Source organism: Pezoporus occidentalis, unplaced genomic scaffold (genome assembly GCF_034315485.1).
Source record: "Pezoporus occidentalis ecotype Australia unplaced genomic scaffold, CSIRO_AGI_Poc_V1 ctg29, whole genome shotgun sequence".
NCBI lineage: Eukaryota > Metazoa > Chordata > Aves > Psittaciformes > Psittacidae > Pezoporus > Pezoporus occidentalis.
This window is the reverse complement of record NW_026914829.1, coordinates 6670404-6691216: the sequence shown is the minus strand read 5'-3', so window position 1 is coordinate 6691216 and position 20813 is coordinate 6670404. Positions and strand designations below refer to the sequence as shown.

At 39.2% G+C, this 20813-nt stretch overlaps 1 protein-coding gene and 1 long non-coding RNA gene across 9 annotated transcripts in view; both read left to right on the top strand.

Annotated features, from left to right (window-relative positions):
- The window catches only part of DLGAP2 (DLG associated protein 2), a 463300-nt gene that overhangs the window by 93226 nt on the left and 349261 nt on the right, over positions 1-20813 (top strand). The gene's annotated exons all lie outside the window — the stretch shown is intronic.
- LOC134167510 (uncharacterized) lies at positions 17942-19957 on the top strand. Its single transcript, XR_009966208.1, has 2 exons — positions 17942-19611; positions 19697-19957. It is a non-coding gene; the product is annotated as an uncharacterized LOC134167510 (long non-coding RNA).

Sequence of the window (20813 nt, the reverse complement as noted above, 5' to 3'; positions counted from 1 at the left end):
TCACCTTCAGCAGCAATGCACAATTGCAGTCCTTGGAGTATTTTGAGATCTGTGTATATTCTGGACTGCCAAATGCTGCAAGGAGGCTGACCTCCACCTACCCCTGCTCTACTTGGCAGCACTGGCAGGTTGCAAGGCAGGAGCATGCAGTGCATCCCCTGCAGTGCTGAGGACAGTGTGTCTTGCAGGCACGTGCATTGAACCGGTGAGCTTGAGTCAAGGAGACCAGCAACAAAATTCCTGTATGATTACCAATTTTGCCTTCTGTTTTAGAAATGAACCTTCCTTCATGTGAAACCATTTTTAAGATGACTTACTGCTGCTGAAAGAGATAGTCAGGTTTTCAAAGATTAAAACTGTGTATGAATTCTTCCAAGTGGCTTAGAGAATGATATACCTATGCTGCACTTCTGGAGTGGTTTATGGGGAGTGAAAAAGTCAGAGTTCTAACAGCCAGAGTTAGGGTGGTAGAAGCCTAGCTTGTTTTGGTGTGATGAAGAGGTTACTGGCCCTCAGTAACTGGGTGTTTACTCTGACCTCTTCCTCTGGGCTGCAGGATGGCAATGAGTCAGTCACCTTTATTTCCATTTGTAACGCTAAATACACTTCACCAACTTATAGAGAACTTCCATGAGATAAGTGAGATACTTTTTCTTTCAAAATCCAACTGATAGCTTTATTTAATGGTAGGTGCTTTTAAAAATGATCTAGAGAAACTGATGGGGATGGGGCAGGCTAAGAAATAAAAGATCTTGTTCTGAAGAAACACGAATCATCATTCAAAGCCTTCCTGCTGTTCTGGTGGTGGTAGGAGACACCGAACCCCCAGTCTGTGAGGTTGTTTTTTTTTTTTTTTCAGATTCTTTAGCATTATTCTGAATATCATTGTTGCTACAGGGAGTGAGATAGTCTACCTGAGTCAGAAACATTCATTAACCACCCCGTAATGAGCAGGGACATCTTCAACTACATCAGGTTGCTCAGGACTACATCCAGCCTCACCTTGAATGTCTCCAGGGATTTGACAGGGGCTCTTCAGGTACTTTCTCCTACTTCAGAGGGAGGGAGCCTCCCAAGCTGAGACAAGCTTCATCATCACTATGAACTCAAGGTGCTAATGAAGGCAGATCAGCCTGCATGAGGAGAGAACGGGATAGGTTTTGAAGGGGATAATCGTATTTTATCTTGTGTTTTCATAGGAGGCAGATTGTAAGCCTTCATTATGATTGTCTTTCCATTTCTTGGGTTAACTTGAAAAACAATAGATTGCATCGTACATCAGTCAACATATAAAGGGAGCTTTCAAGAAAGACAGAGTCTTTTTATTGAGGCCTTTAGTGGCAAGGCAAGAGGCAATGGCTTTAAAGTGAAAGAGTGTAGATTTAGATTAGACATAAGGAAGAAATTTTTTACAGTGAGAGTGGAGAGACAGTGGAGGAAGAGAAGTTGTGGATGCCTCATCCCTGGAAGTGTTCAAGACCAGGTCACATGGGGCTTTGAGCAATCTGGTCTAGCGGAAGGTGCCCCTACCCATGGCAGGGGGTTGGACTAGGTGACATTTGAAGGACCTTTCCAACCCAAACCATTTTAAGGTTCTATGGTTTTTCTTGGTCTTGATTGGGCTTCATGTTGCTTGAATTAAAATTCAAAAAAAGGGTAAATTCTGAGATAGGTTTGACGGTTTGCCCTTTTAATTGGTGAGAGATTCACCTTCATAGTAAAAGGCAGATTTTGGCCTTACAGTGGACATCTTCAAAATCTCAACCTTGTAGCTATGAAGATACTACTCTATCCTTGCAGACATTACAAGTAATAGTTGCTGGGCTGTATTCATTGTTTTCTGTTTTTCTACTGAAGTAATTTATGTGTGGAGAGGCTGTAGTTATCGTTCTCCTTTTTAAACTCTACCGTTTAAGTCCCTGTGGAAGACATCCTATGCCATTTCATTAGTTTTATTTTGTTGAGTTGTAACGCAAGTGCATCACAGATCACAGATATGTTCTCTCATATTTTGTGTTTTCCTTTTCCTTAAGGCCTTTCATAACTCGGGATAGTCAATAACTCCAGTCTTCTCCCATGGTGTTAGTTCTTTTTATCCCTTTTATTTATTTGTTTTTTTGACGGCTTTAGCACTTTATTAACTACTTTGCTGATTTCCATCCCTAATGTTTTGCAGTTCCCTATAGGATTTTATGTGCTTATTATTGTGTCTCTAATTATTGTGTCTCTAGTTTTGCTGCCTTTCTTTCTTATCTTCGAATTTTGTTCTCTATAAGTTACCTGAATTTTTATTTCTGTTCTTTTACTCATGTAAGAAACTTCTTACGTTGATATTGATAATATTTACAGTTGAGTAATGTAGTCTTTTGGGCTGGCAGATTCTTAGCTATTTGACATTGTGCAATTCTCGGAAGATTTCTCTGAAAAAACCTTCTAGCATATTGTCATGCAAGTTATTGATAAATTACTCTCAAGAGTAAACTACAGAGCATCCTTAATTGTCACAGACAGCTTTGCTTGGCATTTTAGAAGAAATATGGCTTCCTACAAAATTCTGTCATTATTTAACTTGATTTTGTTGCCTTGTTTGATCTTTTGACTAAGGTATAAATGCTGTACATTTAGCTGTACCCTACCCTACACTATTCTTATTAATTTCAGCCTTGGAACTTTTAACATGAAAGCTTCATTTATGTTATAGTTATTGACTTGGGATGCACAGATAATGCTGGAAGTTCAATGGTCAATGAGTAAATGATAGTAAAAATCCCCAGTCTACGAACTACAGTGACCTTTGATTATTTCTGCATGTTATATTTTCGTAATGCAGCTACCATTCCAGTGATAATCTTCTGTTTTTGTTACTTAAGTGTTTTCAATTGAATATGTTCACATTCAAATTACACACTGAGAAGTAAATCTGTAGGAGTTTAATGACTCTGTTTTCTTATGCTATACAAAATAAACAAATACAGTTAGGCATATTGCTGCAGTGTGGATTTTGAACATTAAGGATTTTATGTAAATGAATTAAAGGGCATATATGCATATAGTAAAGGTTGCATAATTGACTTTCATCTATTTTTTTTCCTCCTGCAGATTTCTTAATATTAAAACCTAATCAACCTTTTTTCAGCCTGTGTGTGCTAGTTATTTTTTTTGGAGTGAAGGGGCCTGGAGAAACTGTAGTTGAATTCTAACTTCTTGAGGTCTTTGGAAGCATTTACTTCAATATTTTTTTTAATTAAATTCTCTATTGGAATTTAGGTCTGACTACTAGTTTGCAATCCCAAAGTACCTTTGTCTTCTGTCAGTCGCGTCCAGTAGTGCTTCTGGGGAATCTACTAATGTAATATTTTAAATTTCAAGGAGTTTGTGTTTTCTCAGGATTACATGGGGTTGGGGGTTAACAAATGCAAAGATTATTTCCAAATGTGTCTGTGTGGATTAAAATGGCATGGAATTGGCTCCTGGGCTTTCTGTCGTCACAGATAATAATGGAAAGTATATGCAGGCCTGACTCCTTCCCTGATGAGGACCTGATATATCAAAGCACTTGAAAGTGTGTTACTTCAAGGGCACTGGTGAAAAATATTATTGGCAGAACGATGTATAATGGAGGATTTTGAATAAATTAAGAACAAAAAAAAATTAGCACAGGAGTACACTGACTGTGGTTGAAGAAAGTTACAGTATTGGTGATAAAAGAAATTAGAGGGTTTAAATGAGTATTTCTATTCTGTATTTGACCTTTCAGGTTGAAGGCCTTGTTTTATGCAAGTCAGTTGGACTTTCTGTGCCAGAGATATACATGGTGTTTAGAGGAGCAGTGAAGAAGAAGAGGGTTTTGGCATTATAAATGGTGTTCTTAAAACTGATGTTAGTACATTAAAGTTCAGCTGCTTGTCCTTTTTAACTAATCTTGGAAAAATGGATGGGCATGCAGAAAGGAAGGAAAAAAATCCCTTAAGATTTGAGTAAAATGCCTTGCAGTACACTTAGAGCTTCATCTTTGGCTTTTCAGAAACAGGGGTGTATTTTGGTTGAACCGGATGAGCATTGCTCCAGAGTGAAAGCATGCAAAGTTCTTCAATTTATCGGAGAAAAGTAGAACAAGACACTGCATATAGGCAATTCTTTTTCCGTGATAAGGACAGTGATGGAAATGGCCAGTGGAATGCCCATTTTCCACAGCAAATTCTTCAGCATTGAACAACTCCTGCTCAAATCAGTTTTGTCACATACCTGGGTTGACCCTTTCAGCTCACAGAGACGAGGTCTCTTGAGTCAGAGGTGTATTTCTAGAATATGTGTGAGCCATGCACTATGATACCTAGCCAAATGATAACCCTTTTGAACAGCAGCCTCCCTAGCCTTTCTGACTTTGGTTTATGGGAATTTGCAGGGTACTTGTCATTCAAATATCTTGGTAATGCACTTCGGGTAAATCTAAAGATCTGTGCCACTTACTTACTTGCACAGCTGGATGTATGCACTGATTGCCCTTAAGACTGTAATTGCTGTTTGCCAATTTTGCTAAATATAAAACTAGATGTTAGGTGTAGTGAGATAAGCACTAAATTTTAAAAATATTGAATTGTTTCCCCTCTCTTTATTATTACATCTACATTTTTTTTTTTCATTATGTGTAAGTTTTCTGCAAATGCTCTGGGCATTGGTGTTTCAGTGGACAAGATGCAGATGCAGCTGCCGATAAGACCACTACATAAGAACTGGTGTATACCTCCTTAAAAGGTCATGATTTAGACAACCAAGTTGACTGGAGTTTTTGTGTAAAATGTAGATGTCTGTGGAGAAATGGAGACTGAACTAGTGATTTAATGATCCTTTTCCAGCTCTTTGTGAAACGGTGAACGGTATGTGAGATGCTTTTGTAGTAATTATGGTCTTCGGGATCAGGCCAAAATGCTTTCTTTATCACACCCTGTTACCTGTAGAATGTAGCCTGCATATTCTCCTGAAAATTACACTTAAATTACTCTTATTCCCAGCTGTCTGTGACTTCAGAGCTTTTAACTTTTATCTTGATATTATCATGGATGGATCTTTCTGCCTCTAAAGTGATCATTAGTTATGCAGATGAACAAGCTGAAGAGCAATTTCATAGCAGTGCTTTTGAATGAATCTGGATGTTAAGTGCACTACAGAATAACAGGATGTCAAGCTATGCTTCACTGAGAGGTGCAGCTGTACACTAGAGCCATCCTCCCCCCACACCTTTCAGAGATCCTGCATCACAAAATACTCAAAACCTTTTATAGTCTAGTTTTACACGAGTAAAATGTATGTGCTATGTTCTAAAGTATCTAATAGCTGAATTCAAAGTCAAATTTTAAAAGTATGCAAATATTACATGCTTATGATGTGTATGATTGTGACTTCCATGGGATTTAGTGTGGAGGTATGTTACTCAAAGCATGAAGAAGTGTTTCCTGAGCAGAGTAGTGCAATGTTTTTCCTGTTGTCTATGAAAATTCTGACACTGTTACAGTGGGACTTTTAAAATAATATTCTAGATAAAGAAGGGCTCAGGTTGCTGAAGAATTCAGGTCCGAAGTTGTTTTAAAAAAAGAAGCCCTAATTTTTTGAAAGTATTTTTACTCCATAAGTGCCTCGCCTACACAAGAGAGTAATTAAGCAAACAAACTATATTGCAATAGCAATACATTTAGTTGCATTTGGTTCTATTTCTAGGAAAATATCAAACATGGTAAATCAGAAACATGTAAATTAATTTAATCAGATGTGAGAGCAAAGGTATGTCTGTTAAATGAACTGTATCATTAGAATTTGAATCAATATTTCTGTAGGTATTTCTCAGGAACAATCCATGCAACCAGGTAAAGTTGTACAGGTTTTAAGTGGGTTCCTGACAGGTTACAGGTTTTCGGCGCAGGTGGACATTTCAGGATCGATTGTTAGGTCTTATTTACTTAATAGTTCCTGGGGATGTGTGCGATTGGTGGACATACATTTGATTTCGCATTTGAGAAAAATAAGTGGGAAATGAGGAGAATGTCTTATTTTCTGTCAAAGGGGAGTTACTTTATTATAGACGTGATTATGTTTTGTAAACTTAATGGTCACTCAGTCACAAAAGTTCAGTCTTGTCATAAAAGTGTAGCCTTGCCAAGCACACCCAGAGTAGAAAAACAGTAATCCCCACAGTTGATGTGTTGGAAAATAACCTGATAAGGCTCCTAGGCTTTACGGATTTTGTAAAATAATTTCTCTTCCGTGCAACTATGAAGACCAATTCTCCTATGAGTTCTATGCCAATGAGCTTGTCGTTTAAAAGTGAATCTACCTTTGCAGGCTGGAGGTATTGGCAAGGCAGGCTGCAGTATCATGCATGGCAAAAAGATTAATTCAAAATTAGTGCAAACCATGATTGTTGACAACCTTTTAACTGAATTTTATAATGGGAATGATAATTTGTGCTTCGGAGAGTGGAACTTTTAGACATCATTAAAAACTAAAAGCAATTACAGTGACTCAGAGAAATAAATACAATAATTTAAACTAGAAAGGATGATGAGGCAGTAATTGTCTGTGAGCTGTGCTGCAGAGGCACTGCAGGTGGTACGAAACTACTCTCTTGGAGAGCAGGGCCAAACCCGAGCTGCCTTTGTACGTATGCTGAGAGTGCGGCAAAGGGAGGTCAACTGGAGGATGAAATCCGCTTTCGGGGGGTAGCTGAAAGAAGGACACATCTTGAATTACTTATGTTCAGTCATCAGTTTATTTCCCATAGTGCCAGTTCTGGCCTTTGATAATATCATATTTCAGCAGTGATATTAGAATCCAAAAGTGAGAAATTAATTAAGAGAGAGAACAAAATATTGTTTTTCTTTGTACTGTAGCAGTCCCAAAGGTCTTCTGGAACTTCTGATTACTCTTACTAATGTCTCCACAAACTTACTGGTGATGGCACCACAAATTTGGGCTCACGTTGCCAGAGTTATATGTGCAGCTGCCTCCAAAAGGGCACTGTTAAGAGGGGCTTGGCTGCCTGTCCTTCCCCTGCAATCCTAAAACTGATGTACATTGGTGCGGACATGGGAAGAGCCAGTCCTGAGCTGGGCTGATGGACCTTACGCTCCCACATCACTAAGCTTGTGGAAACACCTGTGCAAGCACACAGTTAAGAATAACAAAGAACCAATCCAGACTAAAACTCACTCTTGCATCTTGTATTAATTCCCAGCTGTGCAGCTGCAAGTCCCACTGCGAAGCCACAAGAACCAAATGGTCAAATGCTGGTGTAGCAGAGCTGCCTCTCAGCAGTACTGTACTATCTCTCAGGCAATTCCTAGACATGGACAGGTGGTGGCAGAGGTAAAGGAGAAGACCCATCAGCAGCTTCCTGGATGTAGCAACCTAATTTTGGAGCAGTTGTCCAGAGCATTGTCTGGACAGGTTGTGCGTGTTGGCCTCACAGTAAAAGGATGTTCCCTGACGAATTTTACATACTGGTGTTGATGTAGCACAGATCTTTGTGAACAGAACAGGCAATATTGGGATAGGTTGTTTATAACCTATGGCCTAGGACTGAATACCAACGGGTCTTTGTGCAAGCTAGATTTGGAGGTTCTTGCTGTGGTACTAGAAGAGTAATCTTGAGTATCCTGAATTCCTGACAGTGATCGGAATTATTCCTTCTGTCTCATTTCCAAACTGTCCCAGCTATGGTTTTCCATTTCAGTGCTACTTACTTCCTTAGTTACTCTCTATTTCTCCTTGTCAGGCTCCCTGCTCCTGATTTGCTCCTTGCTGAGGAAGCCTGATTCTCCACCCCTGAACTTCCTGTTGCAGTCAACACTGGTGTTCCTCGGAAACCAGAAGTGCTTTGAACCCAGTTTCTTACTTTGGCTGTTCTTAATAAGAGTATATGATTCTTGGAGGGGAAGAAAAGATTTCTAAGTAGTGATCTGAGCCTGCCGAAGCCAAGTAAAGCTTCATAGGTTTGGATTAAGGCAGGAAGTGTTAACATATTCTTGGTGTTCGCACTGCACTAGAAAGGCTGTTTAAGAAGTTGTATATCTGTGTGGAAAACTTGGTGCCTGGAAGAAAAGGTCACAACCTCTTGGTGATCACATACACATATAATAATGGGCATTCTCGACTGCGGGCATTCAGGTCTCTCAAGAGAACCTTAAAATATGAACAGGATACGCATATGCCCTGAATTCCTTCTTTCTTCGCAGTGTTCACACACACATCTGAGATCTTCATGGTTACTCCGATAAAAAGGCAAATGAAGGTGACAGTGACCTACTGAAAGTAGAGACTATATTATTCTAAAGGTCTTTTTCAAGTGGTAACTTTGTTAATGCCATATATTCTGTACTGATCTTTGGCCATTTCCTTGGCTCAACCACTGTTTGTGTGTTCTTCACCAGAGTTGTTCAAGTGCTTTCATCTTCCTTTTAATAGTTGGATCTGTTGCAGCGAACACTCCACAGTGCCATCTTGGCACAGCCATAGTGCCTCTGCTGGAACTGGGGGGAACTTGGGATTTGAAAAGGGCATGGATGCTGAATCACCCACATCTTGAATGGTGATGAAAAATAGTTACAGTGATTTACAGCTTGCTTAAATTTTATGACAGTAGTAATGCTCTGGCAAGCATCTGCGAGAACAGGCAAGGATGGATGAGCAGGACTGGGAAAGGACAAGGTTAGATCCTGCTACTGTCCTGCCAAAGCAGGGGAGTCCTGTGCCTCAGTGGTTATTGCATCTCCTCCAGAGATTTCCAATTCTGCCAGCTTCTTCCTCAGCTTCTGCCAAATGAACTTAATTAAAACAGAAATAGATATTTTGCAGTGGGGCTACATGTAGCTACCTCTGTAATCTGAGGAAAATGGCAAAATTTCATGTAGACAGACAATTTGGAGGAACTGAGAAGGCAGCAGTTTTTCCACTCATAGATTTATTGCTGCAAGGCAGAAAATGATAACCCTGTCACGTAGGCCAGTGGCATATGGGTTAGTCAAACTATTTCTGTGTGATCATTGAGTACCTTGGTGATCATTGCAGAATTAGGGCAAGAGACCTTTGTGTGTAGAAAGGATTTGCCTACAGTTAACTTTTTAGTGCATGAACTGTTTTCTCCCGATTGCATTACAGAAATGTAGATTAGCATGTACAGAAATTTAATTAGGTTGTTATCATGAAACAAGATACAAATGGGAAATATGTTTTTCAAATTTCTGTTTAATGCTTTAATGCAAAATCTTTCAATGAAATATTAACGCAAGAATATTTTTCTTGTTATCTCTAGTATTATTTCTCTGCTACCTGGGGATAGAAGGAAAAGGCTTATTATTGTTATTCCAGTTAAGGTTCCATACACATTATTCATGACAGCACCTTAAATTTTGAATATCTTGGGGTGAGTGGAAATTATTAACTCGTAATCTGTCCTGTTAGATCTATGCCCAAAAGCCCAAACCATGTAAGGAAAATGCCAAATGCAAATTTCTTTCAGTGAAATCTTGAGGCCTGAGGAGGAAGGCATTTTCCTCCTCTTACTTTAGTTTTGTCAATTAATATAAGTATCTCTCATCATGGGAATTTTGTGGAGTCTTCCGAAGAAGTGTTATTACAGCATGACTCTAGCAAAAAGCAGAGGCAGCAAACATTATTAATTCTAGTGTTCACAGTGCTCTGAAAGTTGAAATAAAAAAAGGAGTCAGCCTGTGAGAAAGAGAGGCTGTTTTTATTTTCAGTCACATTAGAGATGCAGCTACTTAACCCCTTTGCACACATTTGCTATGTATGTACACAGCTGGACCAGAGAAAACCTCTTCAAGGAGGTCTGGATGGGTATCAGTGGCACAGAAGAAAACATTGTCCTTAATTAAAACGTGACCCTATGCAAAGTAGGAGTCCCATGGAGAGCAAGAGTACAGTGAGGTTATAATTAGCATAAACACTCAGTTAAAGTGAACATCAAGCATAGGAAAATTATATATAACTGACTGAACTCTTGAAAATCAGGTTGTTAAATCATGTTTAGTGTCTGGGAATTTGATATTTTACTGTAGTTCAGTTTTTGCCACCACCCCCACAAGAGGCCAATAGTCTGTTTTTTTACTTAAAACATCTATTGCTACTGCTGTTCCTGAAAGCAAAAAAGTGCCCTTTTATGATATTTGACAATCATATTTGCAACACTTAGTCCCAAAATGAGAAGAAATTCTCTTCCATGCCTGCTAGTTCAAGCAGTGCTTCTCGTATAAAATAAAGTCATAGAATCATTTAGGTTGGAAAAGACCTTTAAGATCATGGAGTCTAACTGTTAACCCAACACTGCCAAGTCCACTAAAACCATGTCCTTAAGTGCCACATTTACATGTCTTTCAAATACCTCCAGGAGTGTTGACTCAACCACTTCCCTTCACAGCCTGTTCCAATGCTTGCCAACCCTTCCAGTGAAGAAATTTTTCCTAGTATCCAGTCTAAACCTCACCTGGAACAACTTGAGTCCCATTTCCCCTTGTCTTACTGCTTGTTACTTGAGAGACCAACAGTCACCTCACTCCATCTTTCTTTCAGATAGTTATAGAGAGCAATGAGGTCTCCCAAGACTTCTTTTCTCCAGACTAAAGCCCAGTTCCCTCAGCCGCTCCTTGTAGGACTTGTGCTGTACACCCTTCACCAGCCTTACTGCCATTTTCTGGACATGCTCCATCACCTCAATGTCCTCCTTGTAGTGAGGGGCCCAGAACTGAACACAAGATTTGAGGTGCAGCCTCACCAGTGCTGAGTACAGGGGGACGATCACTACCCTCGCCCTGCTGGCTATGCTGTTTCTGACATAAGCCAGGATGCTGTTGGTCTTCTTGGCTTCCTGGGCACCAGCTGGCTCATGTTCAGCTAGTTGTCAACTAACACTCCCAGGTGCTTTTCTGCCACTCTTCCCCAAGCCTGTAGCATTATATGGAGTTGTTGTGACCCAGCTGCAGGACCTGACATTTAGCCTTGATGAACTTCATAACACTGGCCTGGGCCCATTGCTCCAGCCTGTCCAGATCCCTTTGTAGAGCCTTCCTACCCTCAAGCAGAAAAACACCCCTGCCCAACTTGGTGTCATCTGCAAACTTAGCGAGGGTGCACCAGATATCTTGTCCAGGATATTAAACAGAGCTGGCCTCAATACTGAGCCCTGGGGAGCACGAGTTTGTGGAAAGTCTGTGTGGAGAGACCATTAGCTTCATTTTGGGAGTAGTTCTTGTCTTGGGTTTTCCACTTGCCTGTGCAATTGTCAGTATCTCCAACAGGCTGTCCTTTCTTTCTCCTTCTTGCATATTGTGCAGCCTTTAGCTGTTTGCTAACTAACAGCGCATGCTCTGCCTCATTTGTCCATGGGAAACATGTCTCTTTTCCTTAAAAAAACCATGAGAGATTCCTTCTACCCTATCCTTTTCTCATCTCAGCTTCTTGTTGCTGTTGTATGTTAGTGTCAGGCACAAGCTCCAACTTGACCTAACTTCTCTGCCATCTTTGGCAGTGCTTCCTAGGAGGTCCTAACTTCTGCCTGTATTGAATGGAGAAGTTTGGGTTATTGGAAATCCCCTTGCTGAAGTATGAATTCATAATGGTGGTCTAAGAAGTTACTTAATTCTGTCATTGCTTGGTGATGCAAGAGCTTTAGCGGGCAATGCACTACTTTTGACCACCCCTTCTTCAAGGTAAATCCTTGAGAACAAGTAATTTTTCTAACCCTCTTTTTTTTTTTAGTTTTGTACAGAGCAAATAATGCTTGTCTTGGATGTAAAGCTTCAGCACAATGCCATTTCATTCAGGGGTGTTAGCTGCAGCTTTGTGTTCCTTCAGTAAGGAAATGACTTCTTCAGCTCTCTGCTGGAAAGCTGAATTGGTGCTAGATGAGTAAGCAGTGGTAACCCAGGACAGTGCATAACAGACAGCAAATTAGTCATGAAAAGGCCCAGTGCACAATCTAAAGTAAGCTGTTGATCACCAAGTTGCCTCACTAGTAAAAATAGATCAAACTTGTGAAAAGGTCACCATGCATTAGCTTCCTAAAGTATAAAAGGAGACTGGTGTTGGTTCTGCACACCTGGTCATTCCATGTTCACAGAATCATTAAGGTTGGAATTGACCTCTGGAGAACCTCTGGTCCAACCCCACTGCCAAGGCAGGGACACCTAGAGCAGGCTACACAGGAACATGTCTAGGCATGTTTTGGAGAGGAAAATTCCACAACCTCCCTAGGCAGTCTGTTCAAGAGGTCTGCCACACTCAATTTAAGAAGTTCTTCCTCATGTCGAGGTGAAACTTGTGTTCTTCCAGCCTTCAGTGCATCACTAAGCAGTCGCAAGTTGCACTGAATTAAAAACATGTCCTGAAATAAATCATTCTAGAATCACCCTTTGTAGTATCCAAACTACCTTGAATTGGCTAGTCATTTTGCACAAACTCCCTGCAGGCTGAAATGAATCAATACATTAACATGAGCTTGCAGACTTAACACATCCACACAGGAGGTATCATCGTCATATGAGTTTTCTTGGTAACAGAACTACCAAAAGCCTTGTGTTTCAGACCATGTCCTTGCACATAACAAGATACAATATATTTTAATCAGTGCATCAATTAGCCAAGAGATAAAGGCTGTGAACTACTGTTCTTGACTCATATCTGAGATTTACTATTCCTGGTTTGGTCCAAATTGCACTTCTGAACGTGTGTCTGCTTGCCTTGCACACATGAACAGTGGATTAATAACAGGTTTTCACATCTCTCCATAATGCTTATTTTTCTAGTCAGAACTAGCCTCAAGTTCACCAATAGATGGTGTCGAAAGTGCTCATAATTCTGTAAAGATTCATTCAGATCATAGCTTTACTGTAGATAATTCTGGCCTGGAATAAGTTACGTAATTTGATAGAAGCTTTTTATTTGGTAAATTAAACAAAAATACATTCAAGTATCTTCACTAAACAAGTCATTTGACAAAAAGACTTCCTTTTACCTCAGCCATTCTTTGGTGCTCAAGCATTAAAGAAAAATTTTTGGAATATACTATTGTACACAGCTGTTTGGTAGGAGGAAGTGGGGGCGTCTTCAGTGAAACACATACGTTTTGCATGCAGAGACTACTATTTTTGTTGTGAATTAATATTCAGTTTTGTTAAAGTTAAAGCGAATAAAGAAGAAACAAGTGCTGTGATGAACAGATTCTTGACAGTTACCAGTTCGCTGAAAGTGATTTCATGACTAAATGTCCTTGTTTAGTATATAGCCTGCACAATTAATGGCAATGTGTACCTCTCAGAGAATAACATGAAATCCAATATGAGTCAGGGATTTATTTTTTTCCTTTCCAATATCATGCTGTTATGCTTTATTATTCCTGAATCTCTCTGTCATGAAATGTGAAATTAGATTTGTTTGGTTTTATCTACTCGGCATTCTTAAGCTTTGTGACATAGAATCTACAAGTTGAATGTAAATGTTCTTTATATTCATTTAGCACTTCAGTAACGTAGTCTTCAGTGTATAAAAGAACCAGGCTTACAGAACAGAGATCAGACAGAATGAATAATAAAGTATGCTTTCTTTTTAGAGGTGAAATGAGTAACTACTGTGTAAGTTTAGTAATTGTAACTGTCTTGCTCTTACCTGATTTTCTCCCTCCTGCATTCTGTCAGGGATTGTCTTTCTCTAAGGTAGCAATTTGCACTCTTGATCACTGAATGCTGATCTTATAATGCCACTGGAAAATGGGCAATACTGAAACAGTCGTAGAAATATCATGACTTGGGCACTTACTGTCTTGTTCTGCTGTGTCCCTTTACCTACTGCAGGAAATGAGGGGCTGGGGGGAAGAGATGGTGCAAGGGTGTAGCCTTCCTGTGAGCAGAGCAGTCTGCAAAGATTTGTTCCTTGTTCATTTGGAGTCAAAATCCTTACAAATTGCTCCACCTGAGGGCAGAGAAAACCTTTTAGTAGACTAGGGTCTACTCCAGGATTTGGACTGCTCCAAATCTGTAGAGGTAGATTAATACCACTTGGCTAGAGGAAGGTAATTTTGATTCATGGTGTAGACAAAAGGATTTCAGTCTCTTCAGGGAAGCATAAGCCAGAAGATTTTCAAAAAATGAATGTGCTTTCTAACCTGAAACCCTTCTGTAGGCAATCTGAAAGTGCAACTGTGCCTGGGCATTTTTAATTAAAAAAACCCCAACATTCATAACAACATATAATGCACTAGCACTAATATGCCATAATTAGCAATTAAGTCCATTCTCATTGCACATAAGAATGACCATGCTGTAAAGCCTCTCTTCTCAAAGTTGTTGGAGCTCTCCCCCTCCGCTATTCTCCTTGAGCAGGAGACCATGTCTGCCTCCATTGTAAATGATAATAGACCTGGTGGGAATTGCCTGAATCTGCACTTGTTTTCTCTTAAAAAAGGAAAATAACATTTTACTGAAGACCATTTCTCCTGACTGCTCAGAAGCAGTGGCCAGGTTGCTCATGGTGGTGGTTGCTCATGCTTCTGTCTTTTCTGATGCTTATATAGCTTGAGTTTGCTGTTTATTTTGCTCATATTCTCACTCTCCCAGTGCCTTGTTAAACATTTTATGCCAGACTGATAAATAAGAGTTGTCTGTCCTTTTCATCCAGCCAGATATGTCTTTAAATGAAATACCTGCTCTGAAGGAAAAGAAAATTGGGAACTGGAAAACAAGTCAGCCTTTCAACTGAGCAGCAAACTGCAGTCATATGTTTAAGGACAGATTTTAATCCCAGTCTAAAACCACAATTCATCTGTATTTTGGCACGCTTCTGGCACAGAAAGGACCAGGAACATCAAATGCAGCTTCTGAAAGAGCATTTTTCTGCTCAGGCGCTTGTGTGGTCCTCCTGACTGTGACCAGACTCATCATAGCTCCTGACAGCTGGACTGGTTATTTCACAGAACTAAAACAGATTTAAAAGCTTTTCCTCATGCTATTTTTTTCCCTTTAATTCTGAACTACTGAGTTCCCATTTTTCAATAATATATATAAAACAGGGTCTTACTCTTTTTTTTTTGTTTGTTTGTTTGTTTGTTTTTTATAGAAATGAAAATTTTGCTTTCATGGCACTTTTTAATTTCAAATAAGTCAGTTTGGACCTTTGATATGCATTTTGCAGTCAGGGTAAAATATGGATATTAAAGATGGAGTTGGAGGTTTAAAGACAAAAATATCAGTAATTCTGTTGATTATGAACCCAGAAGGTCTATTGCAATTGCCCTGATTGATCTTTTATAAAATGCAGTTCATGGGATTTCTTTTAAATAATATTTACTTGAAATGGACTGTAGGCAGGAAAAATATCTGATTATGATTTAAAAATACACAGCCATTTTAATAAGAACTATCCCTTTATCATTGCGTTCCCAATGCACATCTGAGCCAGATACTGAACAATAGTTTCATCTAGTACCATTTCAATCCCCAGTAAAACATTTTGGTATCTATTACAAAAGCATAAATAATACCTAGTGCCTTTATGGAAATTTATATTACTCATTAAGCTGAAATTATTTCATATTTCCTGATGTCGTGGTTTTGTAGTTTTCAGTCAAATAGTCATTTACTATCTTTGTCTTTACGGGTATTTGGGTTTCCTGATAATGGCTTTGTTTGGAATTGCAAACTTTTTAGTTTTGAGAAAAACAGGGCAAGACACTTGGGAAGTTCCTGACAATAATTGTAGATCTTTTACACTGAAAAATGTGAACTCATTAAATTTAACATACAGTATGCAATTATAGGCAGGAGAGAGAGTGTTAGATTATTGGTTATAGTTTTTCTTCCTTTTTTTTTTTTTGCCCCTCCCATTATAGGATTGATACCGTTTCTAGGGCTCCAAAGAAATAGCACAAACAAAAATCCAATTTTTTCTAAATAAAATATTCTTTAATTGTTTTTCTCAGTAAGGACATCTTCCACCTCCACACTAATAAGCATTCTTCTGTGCCTCAATAGCTACCCACTCACTTTTTCTCTTTAAAGAATTGACTGTCCCAATTACCATTGAGGATTTTCAGTCTCTCATTAAATTCAGAGCAGCAGGCAATTTAATCAGGTGGTGATCAGTGTAACATTACAGAAAATGACCTTTAGAAAGTGTATCTTACAAATTTGGATACTCTGTTTTATCAAACATATTCTTACTGTTTAGTTCATTTACAGTTCCCTTTGGGGGAAAAAAGTGACTTGTAGACAGCTCCTGTGTATGCTAAAAAGTACAAAAATACGTTTCTCTGTATTATTTGTCTTCAGTTTGAAGTGTCAGCTCTTGCACATCAAGCAAATATGAAATTTCTCCCCATTTTGGAGAAGTTTAAATCAAACATGGAGATCACTGAGGACCTGGGACATGGGCTACAGTGTCATTACTCAGGTGAAAGCCTGGCTTCTTTTTTTTTCCTCTAGTCAGAGTATCATTTCCCATAGTTGCAGAGAAGGAACCCTCTTGTAGATGGAGGTTTTACGTTTCAAGTTGTGACTCAGAGTATCCCCGTGGGCTGTGGAGCGGAGCTCAGGCATCCGTGGGAGCTGCAGAGAGTGGAGGGTGGTGCTGCAGCCGTCCCAGCATTCTGCAGGGCTCCACAGGCTCTGCAGCATGGCTGAGGACACTGCGGCTCAAACAGCTTCTGGAGAGCCTTTTTCCAGAAATCCCTGGAGACTTAGGGTATCACTCTGTTAAAACGTGTGGTTTGTCTAGGGCCAATATACAGAGTACGAGAGCTGCCAGGCCAAAAAAAACCCCACTGGCATAGCGGGGTTCGGCATGGTGTAGCTGTAATAAAGTATGCTAAGCCATTGGTGCCTGCGTTCGCTAGAGTTGGTAAATTATAACTATCCCCTCGAGATGAGCCATTGCAAATTTAATTTAACAAATTTAGTTGTTGTCCTGGGTTCAGCAGTAGCAGTCATTTTTCTCCTTAGTAGCTGGTGCAGCGCTGATAACACCGCTCTTTTCAGTTTTTAGTTGTTTTAACATGTTTTTAGTTGCTGCTCAAATATTTAGTCTGACCAAGGACTTTGTGAACCTCATGCTCTGCCCGGGAGGAGGCGAAGCCGGGAGGAAGCAGAGACAGGACACCTGACCCAAACTGACCAAAGAAGTATTCCATACTACAGCGCATCATACCCAGGATGTAACTGGGAATTACCCGGAAGGGCTAGTTCACTGCTTGGTCGGGCTGGGTATCGACAGGTGGTATTGTATTCCCTTTCCCTGTTATTTCCTTATCCCTTATCATTATTATTGGTGGTAGCTGCAGAGGTTTGTGTTCTACCTTAGTTACTGGACTGTTCTTATCTCAACCAATGGGAGTTAACATTCTTTGGATTTTCCTCCCCGTCCGTCTGAAAGCAAGTTGGGGGGGTGGGGCGGGAGGAAGTGGGGTAGTGAGCAAGTGGGCTGCGTGGGTCTGAGTTAGTGACTTCACTTAAACCACAACAGTTGTGTAGTACGACCAAGATCTAAAGCAACTGTATTTCCCATATTGTATTCAGATCACAAATTCACAAATTTGGGGGTTTCTTTTTCTTTTTCTTTTTTCCCTGTTCATGAGACTAGAAATACCTTAGCCCTTAAAAATTCAGGAATTTGAAGCCTGACCCATAAACTCCAAACCCTAAAATAGCTCAGACACAGGGCTCTTTATGGGTAAACCAGACCAGTTAAAGCTGTCCATTCATATGACATTTTGAGGCTCTATATCTAGAGTCTGCATCACACAAGGTGAATAACAAGCTGAATAGGTAGGATTGGACTTCTAGGAGAGTGCATATATTGCCTCTTCTCCTCTAGCAGTAATGCAAATTGGGTGTATGCCCTGGGCTATAAGATCCAGTGTATTTTATATTTCTTTCTTAGGCACTAACATGCTCTGAGGATATAAATATCTTTTTCATATTATATTACACTGAGTTATGTAGTGCGACATTATTGAGCGCTGCCAGCTAGAGAGGAAGATCGGACATCCTCTTCCGTGCATGTTGATTTCTGAACTCCTTTAACAACATCATCTGTTTCTTCAGATAGGCCTCTCCAGCATAGCTGTATTGGAAATGTGAAAGTGTTTATGTCAGAGAAGCAGGACTACAAGTACATTGTAAGAGGCATAACCGAAAGGTGTCTTACAGCAGTTCTGTCTTAATTTTGATGACAAAATCTGAATCAATTCCATGCATAAAAAGAATGCCAGTTTCATGAGATCAGAATTAACGAAGATACACCAATTTCTTTCCTCTGTAGATTAAAGAAATGAACAAAACCCACTGTGCCAAAATATGCATCCCACTTCTATCCTTTCCTGTATATCCTGAGTACACACCCAGGAAGAGAAGTTGACAGTGAAGCAGTATTTAATAATCTTTCTGTCACAGTTATTGAATAACAAAAGTTTTCTGCAAATGAACCTCAGGAGAGAGACCAAACTCAGCAGTAACTAAATGGAAATTAAAAACCAAAAGAGACAACTTTCAATGGCTATTTACCTAAAAAGAAGTGAAATTCTCTGTGCTGTCTTCCAGATTGAAAAGAACTTCTACAAAATATGAAACCAGGACATTAAAATACTAGCCACTGATTTTCAAACAATACTGTAAGTTCTTGAATATTTTAGGGTTCTGCTTTGAGCTGTTGTCTCTAAGCAACACAACAGGCAATGTAGCAATGTTTCATATGACTATAAAATATATCTACAGTTCTTTTCACCTAAATAGTGAAGTTGCTAAACCTTTGGAGACACCTATGTTAAACAGTGGATTAGTTGGTAAAACCCAGAAGATTGATTTTTTTCATTCGTCACTATGAGACTCAACTGAGAACGCTCCTCATCAAAAAACAGCATTGAAATGGGGGAAAAAAAAAGGTAAGATTAAGAAACAGTACACTTTTAATACCTTACAGCACCTGAAATTATCAATTACTTTTTTAGAAAAGATACTGTGTTTATTAGAAAGTGGTATTAAGGATGCATCCTTATCATAAGGATAAAGATGTGAATTACTGGCTGTGTAACAAAGAGATGAATTGAAGAAAGGTCTGGAGGGAATTTTACAGATGTCCTAGTCATGAGAAACTTTGCAAAAAGCTTGTGAAGCTGCCCACAGATTTGAAGCTGTGAGAAATCTGAAATGCCATGGATGACTGTGACACTGCTTAAAATTGCTGAGGTTAATGGGCTGCATGGTGGCTATTATGAATGTCACTTAACTGCACTGCTTTTACAGAACAGAGTTTTCCTCTTCCAGTGATGTTAATTATGAAGCATATGTATTCTGAGACAGCATAATGGATGCTATTGTTCCATTTGTGAAAACACTTGATGTTTATCGGTGCTTAAGGGACAACATGCTGCATAATTCTGCTGTACTTAATTTTATATTGTACATAATATAGCACCACATTTTTTGCTTTCCAGTAGAACATCACAGTTTTCTTTGTCACATTAGAACAGTAAAAAACTGTTCTCACTTTTATTATGGTCAATGAACCTCATTCAATACTTGTGATTTTGGAAAATGAGTGAAGGCTTTCTTCAGCCTGGTGAGTATTCTTTCTGAAGAGTATCAGTCTGATCTTCAACATCTCAAAGTTTCCAATTACTGTTTGGTTTTTTTTTTCCCACCAGGTCTCCTGTCTTTTATCCCCTGCAGAACTAATTTGGACTAAATCAAGTCATAAGCAAACTTACCAAATATCATGAAACTAGTGCCATGGGCACAAGAGCTGGTAGATGGCAACAGCTACAGAGGGTAGAGTTCTAACATTCCAAACAGTCTTAATTCCTACCTCTTCCCTTCTTTTTCCTCTGGGCAATGTAGAAGAGAGGCTTTCAGGTTTGCTCTGGATATGTATATATGGATGTCTTAATAAAGAGCATTGAAAATTTGTATGTGCTGGTTTTGGTATTTTGTTCTTGTTGCCATGAGCAAATGAAGGCAGCAAAGACCTCTTTCACTGATGTGCGTCACAAATCACTTTCTACAGAAAGAGAAGATTTCGTCAAATATTTGTTGCCTCTGTGTAGAGAGATACTGCTCTAAGGTTTGAATTATTCCTAGATTTTTCCTGCTGCCCCCTAAACCCCATACAATTGATGCTGACTGTATGAGATGTCTTCTTTCCCCCCACCCCATAACCCACTTTCAACTTACTGAAATGTCTTGGATTGAGAAAGATTTTCATTTACTATAATGACAGCAAATTTTAGAATATAATAGAGATTGACTACACTATTTTAGGAGCTGAAGATCCCTTTTTTTCTACAACGTGTAAATCCTACGAGTTTTTAGCAGGTTCAAAGCTTAAGTAAAGTACGTATTCCAAAAGTTTTGTCATTTGAGCTGCATTTAGCCATTTCTGAGCTATTGTGAATAAAACATTCCCTACCTCTACCTTAGAAGCAAGGAAGCATTGATTTGGAGACAAGTGCTTGAAGATGTGCTCTACTATTCATCTCTGAGGTATTAAATTACAGAAATTCCTGTAACGTTCCTCTCCTTCATGCCCATCCCTAAAAAAAAAAAAAAAAAAGCAAACACATTTTCAAGAAAGCTTAACTTAATAGTATTACAACAGTAAAATTCACAGCTACTGCTCAGGTCTGTCCTGTGAGTACTTCCAGACTGGATAAAGGATAAAATTCTCTCCCCACAGTGGTGTGGCAAAAAAAGGCAACACTAATTACATATTGTGACAGATTGTTTTTAAAGATGTACCTCACAAAAATGGTGGATATAGGAAAA